This window comes from Terrapene carolina, unplaced genomic scaffold (genome assembly GCF_002925995.2).
Source record: "Terrapene carolina triunguis isolate 2854851 unplaced genomic scaffold, T_m_triunguis-2.0 Scaffold17, whole genome shotgun sequence".
In the NCBI taxonomy this organism is placed as follows: Eukaryota; Metazoa; Chordata; order Testudines; family Emydidae; genus Terrapene; species Terrapene triunguis.
In genome coordinates, this window is record NW_020664368.1 from 7,366,981 (window position 1) to 7,389,845 (window position 22,865).

Below are 22,865 nucleotides of genomic sequence, written 5' to 3' on the forward strand. Positions count from 1 at the left end.
AACTTTTTGATAAATATTTAGCCATATTTATGATTATATAAATCTGGTTTGGTTGTTTTCCCGTGAAGAAAAAATTTAATTGGGCCAGAGATAGAGAGCATGCAAACCTGAGAATGAGGGTGAAATTCACCCCTGCTCAGAGGACCAGTAAAAAGCTTATGCCCCACCAAATCCTACTTAAGCCCTCCACACTGGCAAGTGCTCACATAAGATGCAAATGTCTATATTATGGGTGTCTTTTCTTGATCTTTCACTTTCTCTGTATATTTCTTTGTTTCCTTCCCTTTCTCTCCTTCTATATTATGTTTCAAGACAAGCATAGAATATCAATAATATAATAGTATTCCATACAATTTTTCCATTACTTTCATTTTAGAGCTCGTCACGAACAAGGAAATGTTAGGTGGTCCAAGTCTTTGCACTGAAAAGGTATAATTATGTTAGCAATACATTAATTTTCAGAGCAAAGTCAGTGGCAATACTGGAACTCAGTCCTCCAGGTGTCTCAAATGAGTAGTGTCCTAAACTTGCAATTAGCTAGATCAATTTTCTTTCTAGCAGAGCATTTATAAAGTGAAGGGTGATTATGTTTCAATAGATGCTCTCCTCTTGTCTCAGTGCATTTTCTTTGTGCTAAGTATCAGCGGGTAGCCGTGTTAGTCTGTATCTACAAAAACAACAAGGAGTCTGGTGGCACCTTAAAGACTAACAGATTTATTTGGGCATAAGCTTTCGTGGGTAAAAACCTCACTTCTTCGGATGCATAGAGTGAAAGTTACAGATGCAGGCATTATATACTGACACATGGAGAGAAGGGAGTTACTTTGCAAGTGGAGAACCAGTGTTGACAGGGCCAATTCAATCAGGGTGGATGTAGTCCACTCCCAATAATAGATGAGGAGGTGTCAATTCCAGGAGAGGAAAAGCTGCACACCATCAAGGGCTCATTCACCTGCACATCTACTAATGTTATATATGCCATCATGTGCCAGCAATGCCCCTCTGCCATGTACATTGGCCAAACCAGACAGTCCCTCCGCAAAAGAATAAATGGACACAAATCGGACATCAGGAACGGTAACATACAAAAGCCAGTAAGTGAACACTTCAATCTCCCTGGTCATTCTATTACAGATTTAAAAGTCACTATCATTGAATAAAAAAACTTCAGAAACAGACTTCAAAGAGAAATAGCAGATCTAAAATTCATTTGCAAATTTAACACCATTAATCTGGGCTTGAGTAGGGACTGGGAGTGGCTGGCTCATTACAGAAGCAGCTTTTCCTCTCCTGGAATTGACACCTCCTCATCTATTATTGGGAGTGGACTACATCCACCCTGATTGAATTGGCCCTGTCAACACTGGTTCTCCACTTGTGAAGTAACTCCCTTCTCTCCATGTGTCAGTATATAATGCCTGCATCTGTAACTTTCACTCTATGCATCTGAAGAAGTGAGGTTTTTACCCACGAAAGCTTATGCCCAAATAAATCCGTTAGTCTTTAAGGTGCCACCAGACTCCTTTTTGTTTTCTTTGTGCTGTTTCACTATTTTTTTTTCTTTCTTAAATGGCTTCCCCTCCTACTTCCCCAATCCCCACAAAAAAAAAAAAATCTGAATGATGCATCACAAAATAGAACTTAATTCAGGAAGTTTTTTCTTTAAAACTGAGGAATTAAAAACTAAGTTTCCTAAGAACAGACGGCAGAGGTATAAGTCATCAGGTCACTAAACCAGAAATATAGACAATTCACCTACAAAGCCAGATGAAAATCCCACCACCTAGTTCGCTGTGAGAATTCATTTCTTATAGACATACCATAGGAAAAAAAATTATAAATTGGTTTTCAGAGAAAACATAGTGATAGCATTATAACCTGGATCCTCAGGCTTCCTAAATGAGTGTTCAAAACAAGAAAGAAAAAGAAGTAGACACTGTAAAAATCTAGTGTTTCCCACATAGAAAGGTTAAAAAAAACCCACTATTTCCTAGCAGGTGACAGAGAGAATTTTGATTAGAGCTATGTGAATAGTAACATACCATGGGTAACGACAAATTACCCACTTGCCACAAGTAATCTGACATGATAGGATGACAGTTATCCAGAAAAATGCCACTCGTTCAGTAACCCTACATAAAACCTTTTAGCAGATTTCATTTTGGACCTCGGACACTTGACCCACATCTTCACAGATAAATGGCAGATAATGATCCCTACAAAGAAAGAGATATTTTATAACATCAGTAAGTAGAAGTAAAAAGAGGAATGTTGTTATCAAGTTCTCTCATAAAAATGTTCATCCTCAGTATTTCTATCTACTTTGCACTTCAACGATGGCCAGTAAAAGGGCCAGAGGAGGAGCTAGAATTGGTTGCCTCCAATATCCCCCATGAGTACCCAACCTGCCTGCATAGGCAGACTGACTGTAGGACATTAACCTCTGGCTCCACTGGACTGAGATGGGTCTGTGTCTGCCACGGAGAGGCCAGAGATTCTGGACCTCTAATGACCACTCGTGGTCGTCCGCTTCTGACCCTCTTGTAGATGCTGATGCCTTGGTGTCTTAGCTTCATCCTCTGCCCTGGATGGACCACAGGGTATGAATTTTGACAGGGGTTGCAGGACCCAATATACAACCTGTGCTGCTTCTGGGGATGGAAAGATCACAACTGTCCCTTGGCTGCCTACATGTGTGTTTGTGTTTACAACATATTATAAATGTGCATGAAAATGACAATGTATTTCTCTGTTCCTCTTCGTCGTCTCTCTACAAGACATAATTGCTAGTGATGTCTACTATAGTAATTTCATGCAGCATTTAGAATGTCTGAAATTTTGAAAATATGAGATTTACAGCTTGAAGATTTCACAAAATGATTGCTGTAAAATATTGGAGCCTTTGAGTTTTCACAGGAGACAACATTTTGATGAATTCAAAAATCACATCAAACTTGCTAAAAATACAGTAGAAAATGCATCAAGTTTGCTCAGCCCTTATTCTCGGTAATTCATTGTGATCCCTTGCTGGATCACTAAGTAGTGTGTGACTGAGTTGTCAAGAAAGCTAAGAATGGACAGTGTTAGTTAACGAAATTGCAATGGAGATGCTAGATATAATATATTGGAATAAAAAAAGTATTATTCTTTTGAAGTCTACCTTTTTTGGCTAATTTGCACAATTGGACACTACTTGTTTCATGAGAGAAAAGATCCTTTATAGTTCTTTTTGTCTTCTGTGGTGCATGGACAAAAGAAAAGAGTTTCAAAGACTAGTCACAAACCACAGAGTATTTGTGTAGCCAAACACTTTGGGTGAAATATGAGAGGAAGCTGATTCTGAGAGAACATAAAGAATGTGCCATGTATATGCAGGAGGCAGAAAATCCAGAAGAAAAGAAAGCCATTAAAGCATTTTCATGAGAGAAAAAAATTGCATAGGAAGATTAAATTACAGTAGCTGAAGTATTCAGCTTCAAATAACAGAGAATCCTGCACCACCACAGTCAGTTATACCCGTTAAGACTGTAGCAACAGGTTGCCCTTTCAGCTTACTCTGAAATCACAAACTGAAAAAAATAAATGGTATGCAGTGATAGGCTTCCAACACTGTGGAGAGCCTTTTTAGGGTCAAAATCACAGGACTGCTTTTAAGTGAACTCCAGGCTTGTGGATAGTCTCTGTTACCATGGATACATCAAACAAGTGAGATAACAGGCTGTTCTTATTAGCTGTGTAGTACTTCTCAAGAAAGCAAGGAGTCAAGCAAGACTTTCTTGATTTTTTTTTTAATTAAGATGAGAATGAAACGAATAAAGCAATAAGAGACATCATTAAGGAGAACTGACTGAGCCCAGAGTTCATTTCATTACATTGTCTTAATAACAAATGTCTGTTTGCAGATACCGAAATAATTTAACTAACTGGTATAAAATTATTATTATTATTATTTATTTGTATTTCACTAGTATCTAGGACTGGCATGCTCAAAGGAGCCAAAGGCAATTAGGCACCCAATTCCCATTGGATGCCTGACTTCCTTTGCCCCTTGAAATTTCCAGCTAGCAAACCACAATTTGGAATCAAGGCCCATTGAATCAATTGCTGTACATTTATATAGAGAATGCAGAGCCTGTGACCCAAAGAGTTTACAATTTAATTTTATAGAACTAAGTAGAACGGCCATATTTCTAAAAGTTTGTGGCTAAACTTGCACCCAATGAGCATAGCAACTGGATTTCTGTGTATGAAAAGGAGTATTTGTGCACAATAATCAGGTTACTGAACATTTATTTCCTCAGTTACCATGCACAATCACCTGTCCTCATTACCGCTACATAAGATATTTATTTTCATGGAGATTGGAGGGATTTTTGGAGGGGGTGGGTGGGGTGGACAAAAACAAAACAACAACACCACATTGCTGAATGTCACAATCCTATCTGGAAAGATACATTTATCTTTTTGGGGGGGAGGGAGGGGAGTGGAGATGGTGGGGCAAATTAATAAAATCTGGTTCTGTCTGTGGGAGAGTCAAAGATGGGATGTTTAGGGATATTGAGGCACTACTCCTATTTCTAAAGCTTATGTCATACAGTCATGGAACAGAAAATTCCCACATGACTTGCATGCCCAATTTCACAGCTCCAAAGCTAGTCTTAGGATTTTGAAGCAAATCTACAAAAGCAGATCTTATTAATTGTATGTTTAAGATTTTTATTAATTTCTTGATAAGGTACTTATAAGAATTTCTGCATGAATAAGCCTGAAACTAGACTGAAAGATTCCACTCACTTCAAAACCAAAAGCCTTCTGTTCAGATTAGTACTTTAACTATGCAAATGCCATTTTACACATCTTAATTCAAGAAACGCTCCTGTACATGCCTAAGGGAATGTCTGAGATATAGGGGGACTGGATGGTAGATTTCCCATATGCTGGGTAAGGGGTTTAACCACCAGACTAGAGAATCATTCTCGGGCTTGCATGCTTTCTATCTCTGGCCCAATTTAATCAGCTAACCCATAGTGGAGAAACTTCAACAGGAGAGATTGAGGAAGCCCCATATCGGAATATCCTGTAGCCCCGGCACTTAGGGCACACTCCTGAAAGGTAATAAATCCCTTTGAGTTCCTTTGCCTCATCAGGCAGAGGGAAGACTTGAAGCACGGGTCTTCTACATCCCAATTGAATATCCTAACCACTGGGCTAAAAGTTATGACGAGGTCAGCTGCCAAACATCTTAGGTGCCTAACTCCAGGTATGGTTATGTAGCTGAGAATCCAAGGAACAGATAGGTGCCTTCTTCCAGCCCAAACTTTGATGCTAAACTACCTGAAAAGGATAGGATTTAGGACATACTCCTCTTCCTTGACATCTTGCATAAGCTAACTTAGGTGAAGAGCTGACAAGCATGCTGGCCTTTGTGAATCCCATTCTTAGGCACCTATCTCTCCCCATTTATTGTATAGGGAGCTGAACTCAGCTTTTGTGAATCCCATTTATTTTTGAGGTACCTAAAAGTTAGGTGTTGACCCTGAGTGTCACAACGCCTATATCTCTTTGTGAATGTAGACCTTAAAATCCCTAGGTGCCTAAATTTCCTTGTTAAAGTTGCCAAGATGCCTAAATTACAGCATCTGGGCCTCTGCATAGTCACCTAAGTCCTGACATCACCCAGTAGCACAGAACCTAACTCAGGATTCAGAAACTTGGTATTTCCCCACCTATCTTGTTCTGGGGGCACAAACTGGTAGACATGCTCAGAGCATGCTTAAACCAGCACAAGAGAAGAAGGAGGTGGGCTAGATGGACCTTTTGATCTGACACAGTATGGCGGTTCTTACGTTCTTATGAGAATGACTCTATAGCCCAATGGTTAGGGTTACAGTTCAGTGAATTATAGTTCAGTAAATTGATTTTTCAGTGCAGGATCTGAACAGAAAAATCCCCCCATCCCTACCAAAAAAGGTTAGGCTTTAACATAGACTGACATTTTTCACTTTTTCTTGCTCAACTATAAAAACATTTTGCGTCTAATGTTTCATATGACCCAAAATAAAGTATTTTTTTGTTTTGTTTCCAGTTACATTTCTAAACAAAACTTCATTTTGAAACAAAAAGCCAAAAGGTTTCAATTTGAAATAGTTGAAAAGAACCGTTCTAACTTTTACAATTTTTTGGGGGGGCGGGAACGAAACTATTCACCATTCACTGACTTCAGCCCAAATTCACTAATAGTTTTGGTGCCCCACAAAATGCATCTTTCTGCTAATTTACTCTGCCAAAAAAAAAAAGGGACCCAACTCTTATTAGGGCATGCAACTGGTACATAGGGAGACCCAAGTTCTAATTCCCACTGCTCTTCTAGCAGAGCAGGGATCTGAAACCACATCCTGCATGAGTGTTCTAATTGCTGGTTTACAATCGGTAAGGGAGGGACACCATGTCCCCCTTCTCATTTCTTCTAGAAAAAAGGACTAGCTCCCGGCGAGGGTTCATGATGTGAATCCTGACAGGAGAGAAGGTGCTTTCTTCTGACCAGAGTTAAGCACATAACTCCCTTTGAGTGACAGGGCTTCAACCATATCCCTTTCCTCAGCATGGGCAGCGCATATAACAGGCTGGAGGAGGCTAAGCCTCCCGCCAAAAGCCTGGCCAGGCAGGAAGGCAAATGCCATGAATGTGGCATGGGTCACCTCCTTTTGGAGGTGTGCCGGCACACCACCTTTGGAGCGGCAGAAGCGAAGCTCCCTAGAAGTCGGGGCGGGGCCACAGCCCGTAAACTGTAGCCCCGCCCCTGCTGCTTCCCAAGCCCCTGCCCCCACTCAGCCTCTTCCCCTGAGGCCACGCCCTTGCTCTGCCTCTTCCCACCCCCACTCAGCCTCTTCCCCAGACCCTCAATCCTCCACTCACTCCTCTAGAGGAGCGAGCAGTGGGCAGGCCTCGGGGGAAGAAGCAGAGCAGAATGCGGGGCTGGTGGAGGAGGGTCTTGGGGGAGGAGGCGGAGAGGAGCAAACATTGGTTGCAGGGGTCTTGGTGGAAGAGGCAGAGAGGAGTGAGTGGCTGGTGGGGGGGGGGCTTGGCAGAGGAAGTGGAGAGGAGAGGGTGGGGAGGGTTCGGGGGAGGGGTAGGGGTGGCGGTGTGAAGAGGTGGAGTGAGGGCAGGGCCTTGGGGGAAGAGGCAGAGTAGGGGTGGGTCATTGGGGTGCAGGGCCATGGTGTGAGTGCTGGTGCCCCCCCCACACACACCTCTAGGGGGCTTCTGGCACTCGTGTGTAAGCCTCCCCAAACAGAAGACTCATGCACCACCTATGCTCCTCAGCATTTCCTACTGGCTAGCTTAGGCAGCTCCCAGCCTAGCATCACCTAGATTTAGGTTAGATATTAGGAAAGCCTCTCTAATTATAATGGTAGTTACATTCTGGAATAGGCATCCAAGGGAAGTTGATGAAGGTTTAAAAGAACAGGTTCAACAAACATATGTCAGGGATGGTCTAGGTTTACTTGGTCCTGCCCCAGTGCAGGGGCTAGACTTGATAATCTCTCTAGGTGCCTTTCAGCCCTACATTTCTATTATTCTATATGGGTTTGTTCATGTGTTTTTTCCACTTTAAATGAAACGTCAGTAACTGTTCAAGATTCTTTAGCTTGCCACAAGCAGATCTGTTGCTGGGATTGCAGAGACTGCTTTAAGGAGTAAGCCTCAGAATGTAACTTTCATTCTGTTGGGAATTTTTCAATAAAATCCTGATGCCTGCTTCTGGCAATCCACATTTCATTGTTTGAGAGCATTTACTTTCTGCTTACAAATAAGATATATAGCGATTTTATTTGGTTTATCCCCAAAATATAGATTTGTTTTTTCCAAAGAAGCCTGGCAGGCTTAGTGCTCTGTTTCCAGGCACCTTTTAGGCATCATCCTCTGCAGACTCCATTTTTAATTTGTGTGAAGTTTAGTTTTTAAAAAAGCAGTAGGCTGGGTCATTTAGACCCTAATCATGTAGTCAGCCACATTTCAGTATATAGCAACTGAGAATAGATCAGCAGAGAGAAAAGGGACAGAAAAAGCCCTTTCTGGAAACATAGGTAACTAATGGATGCCACTATTAGGTTTAGAGGTGCTGGTGTAAGTGCATTAACAAACAGTGAAGTATTGAACCAGAAACATTATTCTTAATTGCCTGAGACAAACCTGTTACACGGTTGTACTGACCTCAGACCTGACTGCAAAGAGAAGGACTTTGCACACTAAAAACACAACATGTTTTTGCAAAAGCATATGGAAATTATCCATTTCCTTTAAAGAAAATGTTTCCTTCTTTTCTCTGTGGCAGTGGCTGCCTGCTCCAATGCTTTCTGCACAGTCCTCAAACTCTAACTGGCTGTACTAGGAATGGCTGAAAATACAAATGCAGCCATTAAAAATAATTCTATCTCAAGGGGAAATTTAGGGACAGATTTTTTGTCCTTTCTTATTTATCTGTGCAGAGGCATAAGGCAATGTAAGTCACTCCCCACTGATCTCCTGAGCTGACTACCCATGCTAAATGTAGCTTTGAGGGTGGAGAAGGCAGCCTCCATAGGGCCACTATGTTCCCTCTCCCAATGTATGCAGGGGGGAGTAAGCAGAAAGAGGTGGAGAAACAGCCAGAGTCTTGACTCTTCCCCTCTAGTACGTCAGTTAGCAGAGCTCTTCTAGTACACTGGAACATATACTGCACAAGATATACTGCTGATTAAGTTCTCCGTTCCCTCTTCCAAAGCAGGGGGAAAAACAGGAGGGAGAATATCACCGAGTCATTATCTTCTTCCCAGTCTGCTGCTAGGGTATTTCCACGAGATGCTTGCAGCAAAGCTATGAGTAAGCTAAGAGCTGACCCATGGGCCATACGATGTTTCCTATGCATCTATTGAATCAATTTTCTAGTATAAAAAATGAATGTATTCTATGTATAAGAAAGTGCAGTACCCACCTTGGTCTGGACAGAATCTACATACACAAACACACAGCCAGATCCTCAGCTAATATAAATCAATGTAGCTCCACTGAAGGCTGTTCCACTTTTATTGAGAACATCAGCCAAGGAGATTCACAAAATAATCCCTAATAATTCATAACTAATTATATGTCATACCTAAAAAAGAAACAAATGGAAAATACTGTTTCAAAAATAAAAATTTATCTTGACTTAGATATTTTAAAGATTGAAGAGTTTCATTATTTAGTATTTGTTGCCTCCAATATCCATCCTTATCCTCTGGAAAGCTACAGTGTGGTAGAGGGACAGATGCATCACGTTTTGGATACTGAAAGAATGTGCCCTCATGATGGGCAGTCTGATATTATATTCTCAGGTCAATGAATAGGGCTTATCAGTTACAAACACTTGCCGGTTCATATCTGAACAAGAAACACAGAATTGTGATATCCCTGAATTTTTGTATGAATCGTCATTGGTCTTTCGGACCTCAAACATGCAATGTGTTGGAACTTAGCATCGCACAGGAGGCACTCAGTACTTTACAGGATCAGACCTTAGTGACAATTAATGAGATAAGACAGATTTCAGACTGATGGAATTCTGCTTTTAGCATATGTTACATTTAAATAACATTTTAAAGGTTTTAGCAAAAACATCATTAGTTCATCATTTGACATTTTAATACCAAAAATTGCTCAATGAATTTTAGAGCATATATTGAAAATACACTAATATTATATTGGCAGTACATGTCAAATGTAAGTGGAAAACCCCATATTTTAAAAATATTTCAAGTCATGTTTCATATGTCTATATCTATGTCTTTATCCTCCCGCACCCTCAAATGCAAAGGATGTCCACCAATTTCCATAATTTATTTTAGTCTTGTGCTGGTCTGAGAGTTGTGTTGATGGATTTGGCTTCTTTCTCTAATGTTCTGCACCTAGGTTGCCATCTTTTCCTATTTCCAGGTGGTGACTATATTATCACTTGCAGTGAAAGTAATGTTGGTGGCATTCTTAAAATGTATCCTAAATCTGTCCGTCATTGTCTTCTGAGCATATTTTATGCTTTAGATTGGTTTGCTCTACTTAGAATTTCTGATGTCACAAGAAATTCTTTCCTATAGAATCTGATGATCTTCCACGGGAATTTACTTTGGAATGAATTGATCTATTACTCTTGTAGATTTCCACCACTCTGCTCCATAAAGGAGGAAAGACATGATGCCAGTTCTGACCCACTATATTTAACATTTCTCCTGATATTTAAATGTTTGCAAAATACATGCTTGTTCCATAGAGGTCCTACTGTATGAATAAAATATCTTTCATGAAGACCAACAAAAACTTGGAAATACACACACAGTTCTATTTTTTTAAAAATTCAGAAATTGATGTGTGTGTCCTAGGAACAGCTAGTGACTTTCTGTTATAACTTCAGTTGATGAAGATTTCATTCATAATGGACTTGTTGCCACTTGCTATTTTCAGAGGATTTAAAAATAATAATCTAGATATTTTTCCAGCATCAAAGCCTTTTCTTGATTAGTTTTAATATTGTTTGTTAAATACAGCACACTAATTTATGGTACATTCAGTACTGTTAAATTGTGATTAAGAGGCTATCTTCTTTACAGTAGGTCAAAATGAACGTGTTGAGAATATTAATGTCCCGTTCACGCATACAAAATTTCATCCTAGAAATCACAGGCAGACAAAAACCAGTTATTACTTGTCTGTTCATATGTGGTTTCTTACTATTAAATCTCAGTAACTGTTCCAGTATAACTCCATCTAAAAATAATAATAAAATGACCAAGTCTACTAAAAATGTACAGCTGGTCAGGAATTTTGCCAAAACACTTTTATTAATCAGAAAATGCTGATGCATTGAAATCAAACATTGTGGAAATGTACTGGTTTCAACAAAGCTTTACCAGGAAGGTTTCTCAGGTCTAGGACAAAACTTCAGGTCAAATCTAGAGAAAGAGATCTCCTATGGCACCCTAGAATAGCCATTAGCTCAGTGGCTAGAGCTCTCACTTTGGATGTGGGAGAACTCTGTTCAAATCTCTGATTTGCTGCCCTAAACACTGGGCTACAGAATGAGGCTCAGTTCTCTTCAGTTAGAGCTGTTCCATTTTGTAAAATGAATTCAATGTTCACTGGGCCAGAAAGAGAGTGAGTCCAGGCTGGTGATTAAGGCACTCACCTGGGATGTAGTAGGCCCACGTTAAAGTTCCAGCTCCAAATCTGGGACTCCCACATCCCAGGTGACTGCTTCAACCAACTTCTTGAGAAAAAAATGAGAACACTCTATTCTGATCAGATGCCAAATGAAAACAAATTTCAAAACCTTGATTTTTTTCGTGAAACAGAATTCTTGTTTACTGTCCAGCTCTACTAAAATGTACATAGTCCTACCAAGGAGGTAAATAATGCTAAAGCAAAATCGCTACTGAATTTATAAAGTTCATTTACTACCTTATTAGACACTCTCAACAGCTTTTAATCTGGGTAAATATGGTGCAATTTCTATATAGTTTCAACAACATAGAGCTTTCTCGCCCCCCATTTTCTTTTTAGTTCATGAACAGGTGCCACAAGTACTCCTGTTCTTTTTGCGGATACAGACTAACACGGCTGCTACTCTGAAACCTAAGATTAACTTGTTAACTTTCATTCAAAACATTTCAAATTCAGTAACTGTGGCTGAAAAAAATCATTCTTTACTACTTCAAAACATTAAAATTACTTTAAAGAGGGAAGTATTAGAAACTTAGCACCTAACTTTATAAAGTTTTAATAGTACTTCTTGTAACCTATTATCTGGAATGCTGAGGCATTATCAGAATAAAGGCCATCAATAGCTGCACAACTTGAATAGCACAGGGCACAAAGGGTAATAAGGAAAGGATTACAAAGGATGTTTCAGTTTTAGATACGCTGTATGTTCTCACCTTGATCAGATTCAGACAGCCCTGGAATATACTATACAGCAAATGTAAATCACAGGCCTCATTGTCATTCTGTTTGTAGGCACACATTTATATGCATGCAAATCCATGACACTGCTGGATGTGCATGAGAAAAATCCACGGTTGGTGCATGCAGATATTGCTCATCCAGCTCCTTGAACATACTAACCCATGATTTCTGCACTGTTATCCAGTCAGAAGCATGAAAAGTTGTCATGTTTACATGCATATGCAAATGTATACCTACAGATTTTTTCAAAATCATTCCCTGGGTTTTTTTTCTTCTGGTTTTAGACTGGTCTACATGAGTGTAAGTGGTAGGCAAACCTCAGAATTCCCTCACAGTCTGGGATTGTAAGCCTTATACTCTAGCCTGTCTGTATCTGCCAATATCATATACCATTTGTGTTCAAGATTTCTCTTACGGCATTTCTTCTGTCACAAGTAATAACCATGGGGACCATCAGGGACTATGTTTGGGGGACTTTGACGTTAGTATGTTAATTGTATAGCTGGTGTGGAATTTGCCTACAGCAATATTGATATTAAGGCAACTATACAGTTATTTTAGTCCCAATTAATGAAATCATGTAAAGATATGATTAACTGTAAGCATATACTTAAAATCCTATGACCACAATGGGTCTTAAGCACATGCTTAAGGTTTTCATGAGTTGAAGCCTTTATCCTTACTTTATGTAATGAAGATTTAGAGATAAAGCAGCTGTAAATTAGACTGTTAAAAGTCAGTTTTTCATTGCCATCCCCTAAAAGCAAAATTACCCAATAAACTACCTTAATTATGGCTACAAGTGAATGCAGAAGCAAATGGCAGATGCAAAATTAGTTGCTGGGTTAAAACCCCTTTAAAACTTTGGCCTATATTTCTATGTAACAATTAATGTCTCATTAATAGCATCCAGAAAGACGGGAGACAATGAATAGTTAAGGTTTCTGAGTTCAGAATGCTTCTCTTCAGCCTATGAAATTCATGTTGCATTTCCTCCTTTTGAATATGAGCTACTGGATTCTGTTATTCTTGTAACCACTGCACTATACCCCCAGCTCCTACATTAAACAAGACCATCCCCTATAACTAAACAAAAGCTAGTGTTTATGCTTAGATCTTGGAAAATGCGTGCATAATTTTCCAATTTACTGTACTTGAAATGCATTTAATTCTTATGATGCAGTGCTTTAGTCAATGTCTGCAAAATAATTTCCTTGAGCTTTCAAGTATTTCTTAATAAAATGAGAGAAATTTCCCTAACACTATGCTAATTAACAAATAAAATACACTAGGTTTTTGCTTCCCATTCTTTTACATTTTAATTAGAGCTGGTAAAATCAACCTGATGAGCCACTTAAAAAGAAAGAAAGAAAGAAAGAAAGAAAGAAAGAAAGAATTTACCCGGTCTGGGAAGCTTAACCAAAATCAAAAAGAAATTGAGGAATGTTTGAGAGAAATAAGGGTACAATAAACATAATGAAAATATTAATAACAGGAAAAATATTGAATTATATAAAAAACTCATTAAATAATCAGTCACAGTGTTTGTTTGCTTGTTTTTTATCCAATCACAGAGCATTCAGTAGAATTTTGTCCTAAAAGGATTTTCCTTCCCAATTTCTATGGGTCCAATCAGAGTCTGAACAAAATGCAGGGCCATGCACACAAACACCAGATCCAGTGACAATCAGGAGCCCGGGGCCATCCACAGATACAACAGATCAAATTCAGAGGAGTCCAAGAGTTTTAGAAGGGATATAAATACTCATGTTCAGATTATAAACAATGTCATGATTTTATTATGAGTCTCATGATATTTGGTGTTTTACTTAAAGCTCTAGCTCCTGGGGAAAAGCGACTACATAAGAATCTTAGCTTTCATTAGAAAAAAAGTTTCTACTAGCCCTCATGACAGAGAAATGTTTGAAAACACAACCTGAATGTATCTGAAAGTCTCAAAAACCAGAAGATAAACAAAAAGTGCCCAAACTTAATTTATTATTTAATATATTATTATTTATTATTATTATTATTTTAAACTTGTGATTTTTAAACCAATCTCGTGATCTTGGGGGGGGGCTGACTCATGAATTTTGAGTCAACTGGTTGGCTAGACCACATAAACCAACTTCTGATGGTCCCTGTGGGATGATTACTCCATTATCACATTCTTGCACCTTCCTCTAAAGCAGTTGTTAACTGGCCATCATCAAAGACAGGATAATTGACTAGATGGACCACGGGTCTGATGGTATTTCCTATGTTCCATCCACACAGATGCCCCCTGCCTTGAGCTTTGTATCCCTGGTTTTTTTCCAGAGTCTCTGGATTGGGACCGTATTGAAACTAAACTGACAGGGTTATCACAGCCAGTAACTTTCTCAAGGATCCACTAAAAGGAGGGTCCTCAAGAGGTGCAGCATGAACTGTAGGGAGCTGGCTGTGTTATATTTCCACTCTGCTCCATCAGGCTAATGGAAGGAAAGACAAGGTATATTCACTTTGGCCTGTCCACCCCTCCCCAGCCCAGCCACTACTCACCCTTTACCCCAGGGTCTGCAGAGTACCTTTGGTCAAATCTGTCGGCGAAAGGAAGATTCTGCTGCAGACCTGTCTGAGCCTCCTTCCCAGGGAGTGGGACATCTACACATAGATTTTGGGGACACAATATATTTACCATTTTGCTGTGTCATTTTATTAAAAGGGAGAGCTCCTCTGACTACCCCTTTTTGTATTGGTTACACATAAGACTCCAGGATGCTATTGGAGCAGATGGACGTAAGAGAGCCAAAAGATCATTTCCAACACACCACAGATGGTGGATGCAGAATACTAGTCTGAGTCCACTACAGTCCTGGTTTTCACAGAAGAGAGAGCAGCATCATAGCATTGTCAAATGCTAGTCTTGTTATATAAGTCGACCCAAGTTAATTGCACCTGAAGAGACTGGTACTCTCATGCTCAGTTATTTTGTGGGTGCAAACAAGACAGAACATGCACACTATATCAAAAAGTTATTAAAAAATACTGTGTGGAACTCAGAAATAGCTAAAAGCAAAGAGCAGGTTAAGCCCAACCTGAAACTACAAAGCCCTGTTGGGAGTAAGCAGACAAATGTATTTTATGGATGGCTTTTTGACAAACACACAGATTGAGCATACGCAGTTGCTATGTTCCATCAGACTCTGTAATTGTACTTCATGTCTGATACTGTCTTGACAGCTATCTAAGGCTGAAGTACAGTAAAATAGTGGCTGAAGAGAACCTTTTACAGATGGAGGCTTTTTAAAAGAAGCAACAGAACCCATGTGCGTTGAGTCCCAGTTATATGCCACTAAGCCTTATTAGGTTCACAATAAAGTATCTTAAAAGCTGTAATTATTAAAAGTTATTATAACCACTTAGTTGAGTATAAATCATATCGATATCACTAACCAGATATCTCTTTTTCAAAGTTGGGTTTGGATCTTACACTGAGATGATCTCATCAATATTTAAAAGTAGAGAGTATATTTAATCACAGGGCAGGAGTTCTCAAACTTCTATTTCCTTCCTTGTTATTATTTTATAAGCCTTGACTCTTACCCGTTTTTCTTTCATTTATTTTTCAACCCTGGCTGATTTTCTGTGTATGCTGCCCTGTTCGTTGGTTGTTTGTTCCCTGGATTTACTGCACGGCTGCATTGTCTCTTTTTTCTCATTCTTCCCGGGACGTATTTCCCCTGCCAGGGTCTTTCGTCCATGATGGTGCTCCTGGGTCCTCTATTCTTATTGCACAGCAGTCCTACTATGTAAATAAGTTCCCTGGTCTCCAGTGGGTCCGTCTGATACTGCATCTGTGAAATAGATAGATACCCAGTCGTTAGCCAAAAGGAGATCCTGATCCCTCAGCATTTGATCTGGTACCTGGACTTGTCAAAAGAAAATGGACAAATGCAAGTGCATCAGTAGCATATGCAGTAGTCTCTTGACCATTATGTCAAACTCTCTACAACCTCTCCCACTCACATTACTGTAAATGAAATGAACTGCAGCCCATCAGGGAACGTTGCAAAAATAAAAACACATTTCAACTTTCAAAACACATCAGTGTTTCATTATAAAGCAGAGATTTCATACCATGATGTATGTCTTCTGTGGGGCCATCAGGTCAGTTCAGGACCCTGATTTCTGTATTCAAGTGAGAGCATCCATCAGCAAGTAGAGGAAGTGGCACTGGCATGTGTTGCCCTGGCAACCAGTGTTGCCAAACAACAGACTTGGAATATTCTGTGGGGTTTAAACTTTCAGGCTGCTGAGTGACTGACTGAGGTGACAACAGAAACAATGCCTTTTGCTGGATGTTTTCATGATAGCAAGAAACAGATAATTTTTGCATAATTTTCAACCCCGTTCTCCCACCTTTGGGTTGTATCCTGTTTGCTCAGCATTGCAGTCACTGGCAGCACTATAATTAGTCTGAGCTCCAAATTCCATTCCAACTTCCTTTCTTCAGTTGCTCAGAACTGTCTCAAATTCGTTATGAGAGACAAAGTGGGTGAGATTATATCTTTTATTGGACCAACTAGAGATATTACCTCACTCACCTTGTCTCTCTAATTTCCTGGGACCATCATGTCTGCAACTACATTGCATACATCAAATTATTTCTGTAATTTTTCTAAGTATGGGCGCTGTGCAAAGATGAATTTGGGGAGAAAGGATATACAGAATCAGTTCATTATTTTTATTTGTGTCAACAGGATAAATTATATATTTCTTATATATTCTGCTTGGAAATTGTACACATACATTGCTCAAAGATGGCTGAAACTAAATACCTTAAATGTGGCTAGTTTTGCACATATCTTATCAAGAAAGGGAAAATCGTTGAAATTTGAAGTAAACTGGTATGGTGGGGACATCCTGGTTTTCTTTACTCACCTCCTTACTAAGGTATGAACCTCCACAACCTTTAGGGAGGCAGGAATTTTCCTAGAAGTCATCACAACCCTCAGATGTATCCCCATAAATTTATCAGTTACCTAGTGGATAGGAGCACAGCCAGAATCGCTAAAAGAAATCATTAAATGACCTGAAGGGAGCTGCACGTATAAGTAATCCTAGCAACAATACTATGGAAGTACAACACACTGAATTCCAAATGCATACATAGAAAAAAAAAATCAAATAGTCTAACCTGTCCCACTGATCTTGCTCCATGATCCCCACATTAAGAATTAGGTACCTCCAGCCCTTCTTTCATTAATGGCCAACGCATCAGTGCAGTATAAGTTTATAGTGTTGAATCCAGATAACCACTGCATCACCAGTCATTTGTCCTTGTAAGTCGGGATGCTGATCAAGGCTTCTTTTGCTGTGGCTGGAGCTCTAGGCCAGGCTGCCTGGAATGGAAAATGCAGAGCTGCTGTCTAGTTCAGCATCCGGCAGACAACATAACCTAAAATTACCCAATCCCTGCTGGATATTGCCTACCCTGCATTGCCCACCCAACTTCATTAGGTGCCAGATGACTATGCTTCTCCTGGCTGGGATCTTTCAAAATTGGGCCATATATGGGCACTATCCTTAACTACACTGAGGCAAGTGTTTTGCCAATTTCAGGGTATTCAGAACTGCTTTAAGCTAGTTTCTGGCTGGCTTTGGTTTGGGTGATTCCAGTAGCCTCTATCTGTGGGCTATTTGGTAACGCATCCAGGCTGCCCCTACGACTGCTCGGTGCTCAGCCTGTGTTGGAGCTTGTGTGTCTCTATAGCAGCACATATCCATAGCCCTTGTCACATTGTCTCCTCCCAGTCCCACCCACAGGCCTTCTTTCAATAGTAACTGGGTCAACCAACTGTCTCAGAGCCAGGCGGCCTGTAAATCAGGTACCCATCCCTGCTTAGACATATCTGAGTTCCTGCTCTGGAGTGGGCATTTCCATCCTGCACTGGGACAGGGGCCTGAGAGTAAGAACTCAAGCTGGGGTTTCCTGATAGCTATCTAGCCAACCGGGTCTTGGTGGTGGAGGTAGGGTAAAGAGAGACCATCTCCTCTCCTCTGGCTGGCTCATAACAAGTCAGAGCTGCAGGGCAGAACTGGCCCCTTCGTAGAACTATTATGTAAGTGTGGAGTGTAGAGTCCACAATGGTCCAGTATTTTGAAAGTTATAAGTTTTTTTTTTTAAAGCATAATTTTGTTTTTTTGAGTGGCACCTTCTTTCTCAGCAGATCTAGTCTGTTCAGACCTACACAAAAACACATTTGCTGATTTGGGGGCACAAAATAAGTTCTTATTACTTTTTATTTCTTTATAGAGCCAGTGTAACTCAAAGAGTAAGCCAGATTATTTTCTGGCTCACCTGCTACCAACAGAGTTGTCAACTAAATTCTAGTTTAGGCATTTTACTTCAGAGTGCATAAAGGAATATATTGCAGCTCCAATCTATCTATCTTAGGTGCTTATATGTCCCCATCACTGTAGTATCTGAGTACCTTACAACCTTTAATATATTTATCCTCACAATACCCCTGTGATGGAGGGAAATACTATCATTGCCATATAACAGAAGGGGACCTGAGCCACAGAGAGATATTTTCCTAAGGTCACACAGGAAGATTATAGCAGAGCAGGGACTTGAACACAGGTATTGCAAGTCCTAAACTAGTGTACTAACCACAGGATCATCCTGCCTCTCTTCTCATAGCTCTGTCAACTGATTTCCACCTAGAACTCAGATGAGGTTGGGCTCAGGATTATTAGTGTTGATACCTGCATACTGAGAACACATATTGAGTTTCAGACCCTAAATTCATTTTGCAGCACTGCCAGTTAGACGAAAAACACTGACACATTTTTCTTTGTAAATAGCTTATTCACTCTGGAATTACCAAGAGAAACATTGTACCCCATTGTGTTCAATGTTTTCAGAGCAGAATTGCATTTCAGAATGCATTTGTTAAGGCGCTGTTTTAACGACACATTTTTAAAGACAATCTCAGTTAAAGATGCTTCAGTTAAAGGATTTGTCATTGAAGGAGGTCTGATGAGAATAAAGGTGTTATATATATATATGATGTTCAAAAGAAAGACTCCCTCTTCATTATCCTGGAATTGTTATTATCTAAATTTACTGGATCAAATTTAAACAATATGTTGTTTATACAAGAACTCAAAACAGGGGTGAGGACATCAGCAGCAGGCACTTCTGATTTACTACTTTATCCACTGTGAGTGCATGCCGGTGAATGAGAGGTCAAGAACCAAGAAGTCATAATAATAGCATTGCAGAAGACAAGATAGGGATAGGTATAAATTGGCCATGAATAAATTCAGGCTGGAAATTAGAAGAAGGTTTCTAACCATCAGAAAAGGGATGTTATGCAACAGTCCTCCAATATGAATAGTGGGGGCGAACAGCCTAACCATTTTTAAGATGGAGTTTGCTAAGTTTATGAACAGGATTGTATTAAGAGTTGCCTGCAATAACAGGGGACTTGACTCGATGACCCGGGGGCTCCTTCCTGTCCTATGTTCTTATGATTGGGAGAGCATGTGAGGATTCCTCTGACCATTCACAAAATAACAGTGTTCTTCACCCTGTGTATATGTACTGCAGGCTACTGGTGGATGATTATAGTAATGCTCATGCTGCTGTTAGTTTTACAAAGCATCTTCCATGGCACTGCATCAGATGCAGTCTTAGGGTATGTCTACACTGCAATGTAGCTGGCCCAGGTCACCTGACAGGCTCGCGGGGCTCATGCTGTACAGCTGAAAAATTGCTTTGTAAACGTTTGGGCTTGGGCTGGTGCCTGAGCTCTGCAACCCCATGATGGGGGATGGTCCCAGAGTCCGGGCGCCAGCCTGAGCCCAGACGTCTACACAGCAAGTTTTAGTCCTGCGAGCCTGAGTCAGCTGATGCCAGCCAGCTGCTGCCATGCCACAGGTCTTTTATTCCAGTGCAGATGTACTCTTAATGACCCCAGCACTACAAAACGGGTCAGCAACCTGTCACAGCATCCAGTCTGCTTTCCCAATGCCATGCAACAGTTACCTCAAGCAACTGATAGGAAGGAAAAAGCCCCAATTAAACTATAAAGCACATTCAAGCATTCAAGAGTAAGATCTAAACCATCCATTTTGTACAGGTATTTTTTTTTACCCTAGTGTGTGTGGTGATATAAGGAGAGGTAGGTACAGTACAATGCCATTTACTTGCCTGGGTACCTGTTCTCCTGCTGCATGATACATGAAACTGCTGTTGAAGCCAAAGGGTGTTATTCATATCCTGTAGAGTAAGAACTGAGCCCAAGACTCTCCTTCCTGCTCTCTAATATTTCATTTACGGATATGCTGATTTGTATTTGGCTGCTTTTCAAATACAAACAAGTTATTTGTGCATGCGTTGCAAGTGGCCCCATTATTTCCTATTAATCAGTTTAGTAAACTAATTAGTCTTCCATTTATATTGTTCTGTTGGTGTAATGCACTTTAGCAACTGTTTATGCAGGAGCCTGGTGAGGAACAAGCTGGATTAGTTCTATCTCAGCTTGTATTGCTGTTGTGTATGATGTGAATTCCATGCACCTTACTTTCTCTTGCTTTTCCCTCTGTGTCCTCAGTTGTTTAGCTAGGTCAGTTAGTCCATTTCTACTCCATTCAGAAGATGGAAGGCCAGATCCTCAGCTGCTGCACATTGGCATAGCTCTGTTGACTTCAGTAGAACTACACCAGGGAGCAGCAACCTTTGGCCCGCGGCCCGCCAGGGTAAGCACCCTGGCGGGCCAGGCCGGTTTGTTTACCTGCCACATCTGCAGCTTCGGCCGATCGTGGCTCCCATTGGTCACGGTTCACCGCTCCAGACCAATAGGGGCTGCGGGAAGCTGCGCGGGCCAAGGGATGTGCTGGCCGCCACTTCCCTCTGCCCCCATTGGCCTGGAGCGGTGAACCGTGGCCAGTGGGAGCTGCGATAAGCCGAACCTGCGGACTCATCAGGTAAACAAACCGGCCCAGCCCGCCAGGGAGCTTACCCTGGCGGGCCACATGCCAAAGGTTGCCGATCCCTGAACTACACTAACTAACCCCAGCTGAGGATCAAGCTTCCAGCCCTGCAAAGTGATCATACCAAATAGCTGTCATACACCAGAAGCCTACAGTTCATTTAGGACATTCAGACTTCAGTGTCAGGTACATGGCTGCAGATTTCTTATTTGGATCCAACAGATATTTCAGAGATAAGCTGCCAAAGTACTTCTGCTGGTCCCACTGTGGCTATAGGTACTGGCCTTTATATAACTCTGCACCCTTGCTCACCAGTGCCCACAGAGTTATTTAGAGATGAATAATCATGTCTTGTTCTTTTCTTCCCCTCTCCTCTCTAGCTACAATTGATCACATTTTTATCCTATTTTTTCTTTTATTTCATTCCTATGTCTACTTCTCCCTCTAAAATCAAATATGTGTCCTTATAATACCTGCCTATGAAGGTTTTAATCTTCCTCTGTACATACAGGGGGTGAAACTAAAATCAAAAGTAAAACCAGTAATGCTTTTTGTTCTCAGTGTGGTAGCCGTGTTAGTCTGTATCAGCAAAAAGAACGAGGAGTACTAGTGACACCTTAGAGACTAACAAATTTATTTGGGCATAAGCTTTCGTGGGCTAAAACCCACTTCATCGGATGCATGCAGTGGAAAATACAGTAGGAAGATATATATATACACAGAGAACATGAAAAAATGGGTGTTGCCATACGAACTATAATGAGGCTAATCAATTAAGGTGGGCTATTATCAGCAGGAGGAAAAAAAACTTTTGTAGTGATAATCAGGATGGCCAATTTCCAACAGTTGACAAGAAGGTCTGAGTAACAGTAGGGGAAGAAAATTAGCATGGGGAAATAGTTTTTACTTTGTTTAATGACCCATCCACTCCCAGTCTTTATTCAAGCCTAATTTAATGGTGTCCAGTTTGCAAATTAATTCCAATTCTGCAGTTTCTCATTGGAGTCTGTTTTTGAAGTTTTTTTGTTGGAGAATTGCAACTTTTAGGTCTGTAATTGAGTGACCAGGGAGGTTGATGATGATGCGCTGGAGAGGTTTTAATTGGGGGCTGAAGGTATTCTTCTTGGTATTCTTCTGGCTTGAGCTACATTGATGACATCTTCATCATCTGGATCTGCATGAGAAACTGCAGAATTGGAATTAATTTGCAAACTGGACACCATTAAATTAGGCTTGAATAAAGACTGGGAGTGGATGGGTCATTACACAAAGTAAAAAATATTTCCCCATGCTAATTTTCCCCCTACTGTTACTCACACCTTGTCAACTGTTGGAAATGGGCCATCCTGATTATCACTACAAAAGTTTTTTTTCCCTCCGCTGATAATAGCCCACCTTAATTGATTTGGCTTGTTATAGGGTAAAAAACACCCAGGGTCTCTGCCAGTCTGACCCAGAGGAAAATTCCTTCAGTTAGACCCTGAGCATGTGGGCAAAACCCATCAAACACACACCTGGGAAAGAATTATGTGTAGTTACTCAGAGCCCTCCCCATCTAGTGTCCCTTTACTACCTCTTGGAGATATTTGCTGTTAGCAGTTGCAGATCAGCTACATGCAATAGTAGGTGGTCACATCATACCATACCCTCCATAAACTTATCAAGCTCAGTCTTGAAGCCAGTTAGGTTTTTTGCTCCCACTGCTCCTATTGGGAGGCTGTTCCAGAATTTCAGTCCTCTGATGGTTAGAAACCTTTGCCTAATTTCAACCCTAAACTTGTTGATGCCCAGTTTATATCCATTTGTTTTTGTGCCCATGTTTGCTCTTAACTTAAATAACTCCTCTCCTTCCCTGGTTTTTATCCCTCTGATGTATTTATATAGCGCAATCATATCTCCCCTCAGCT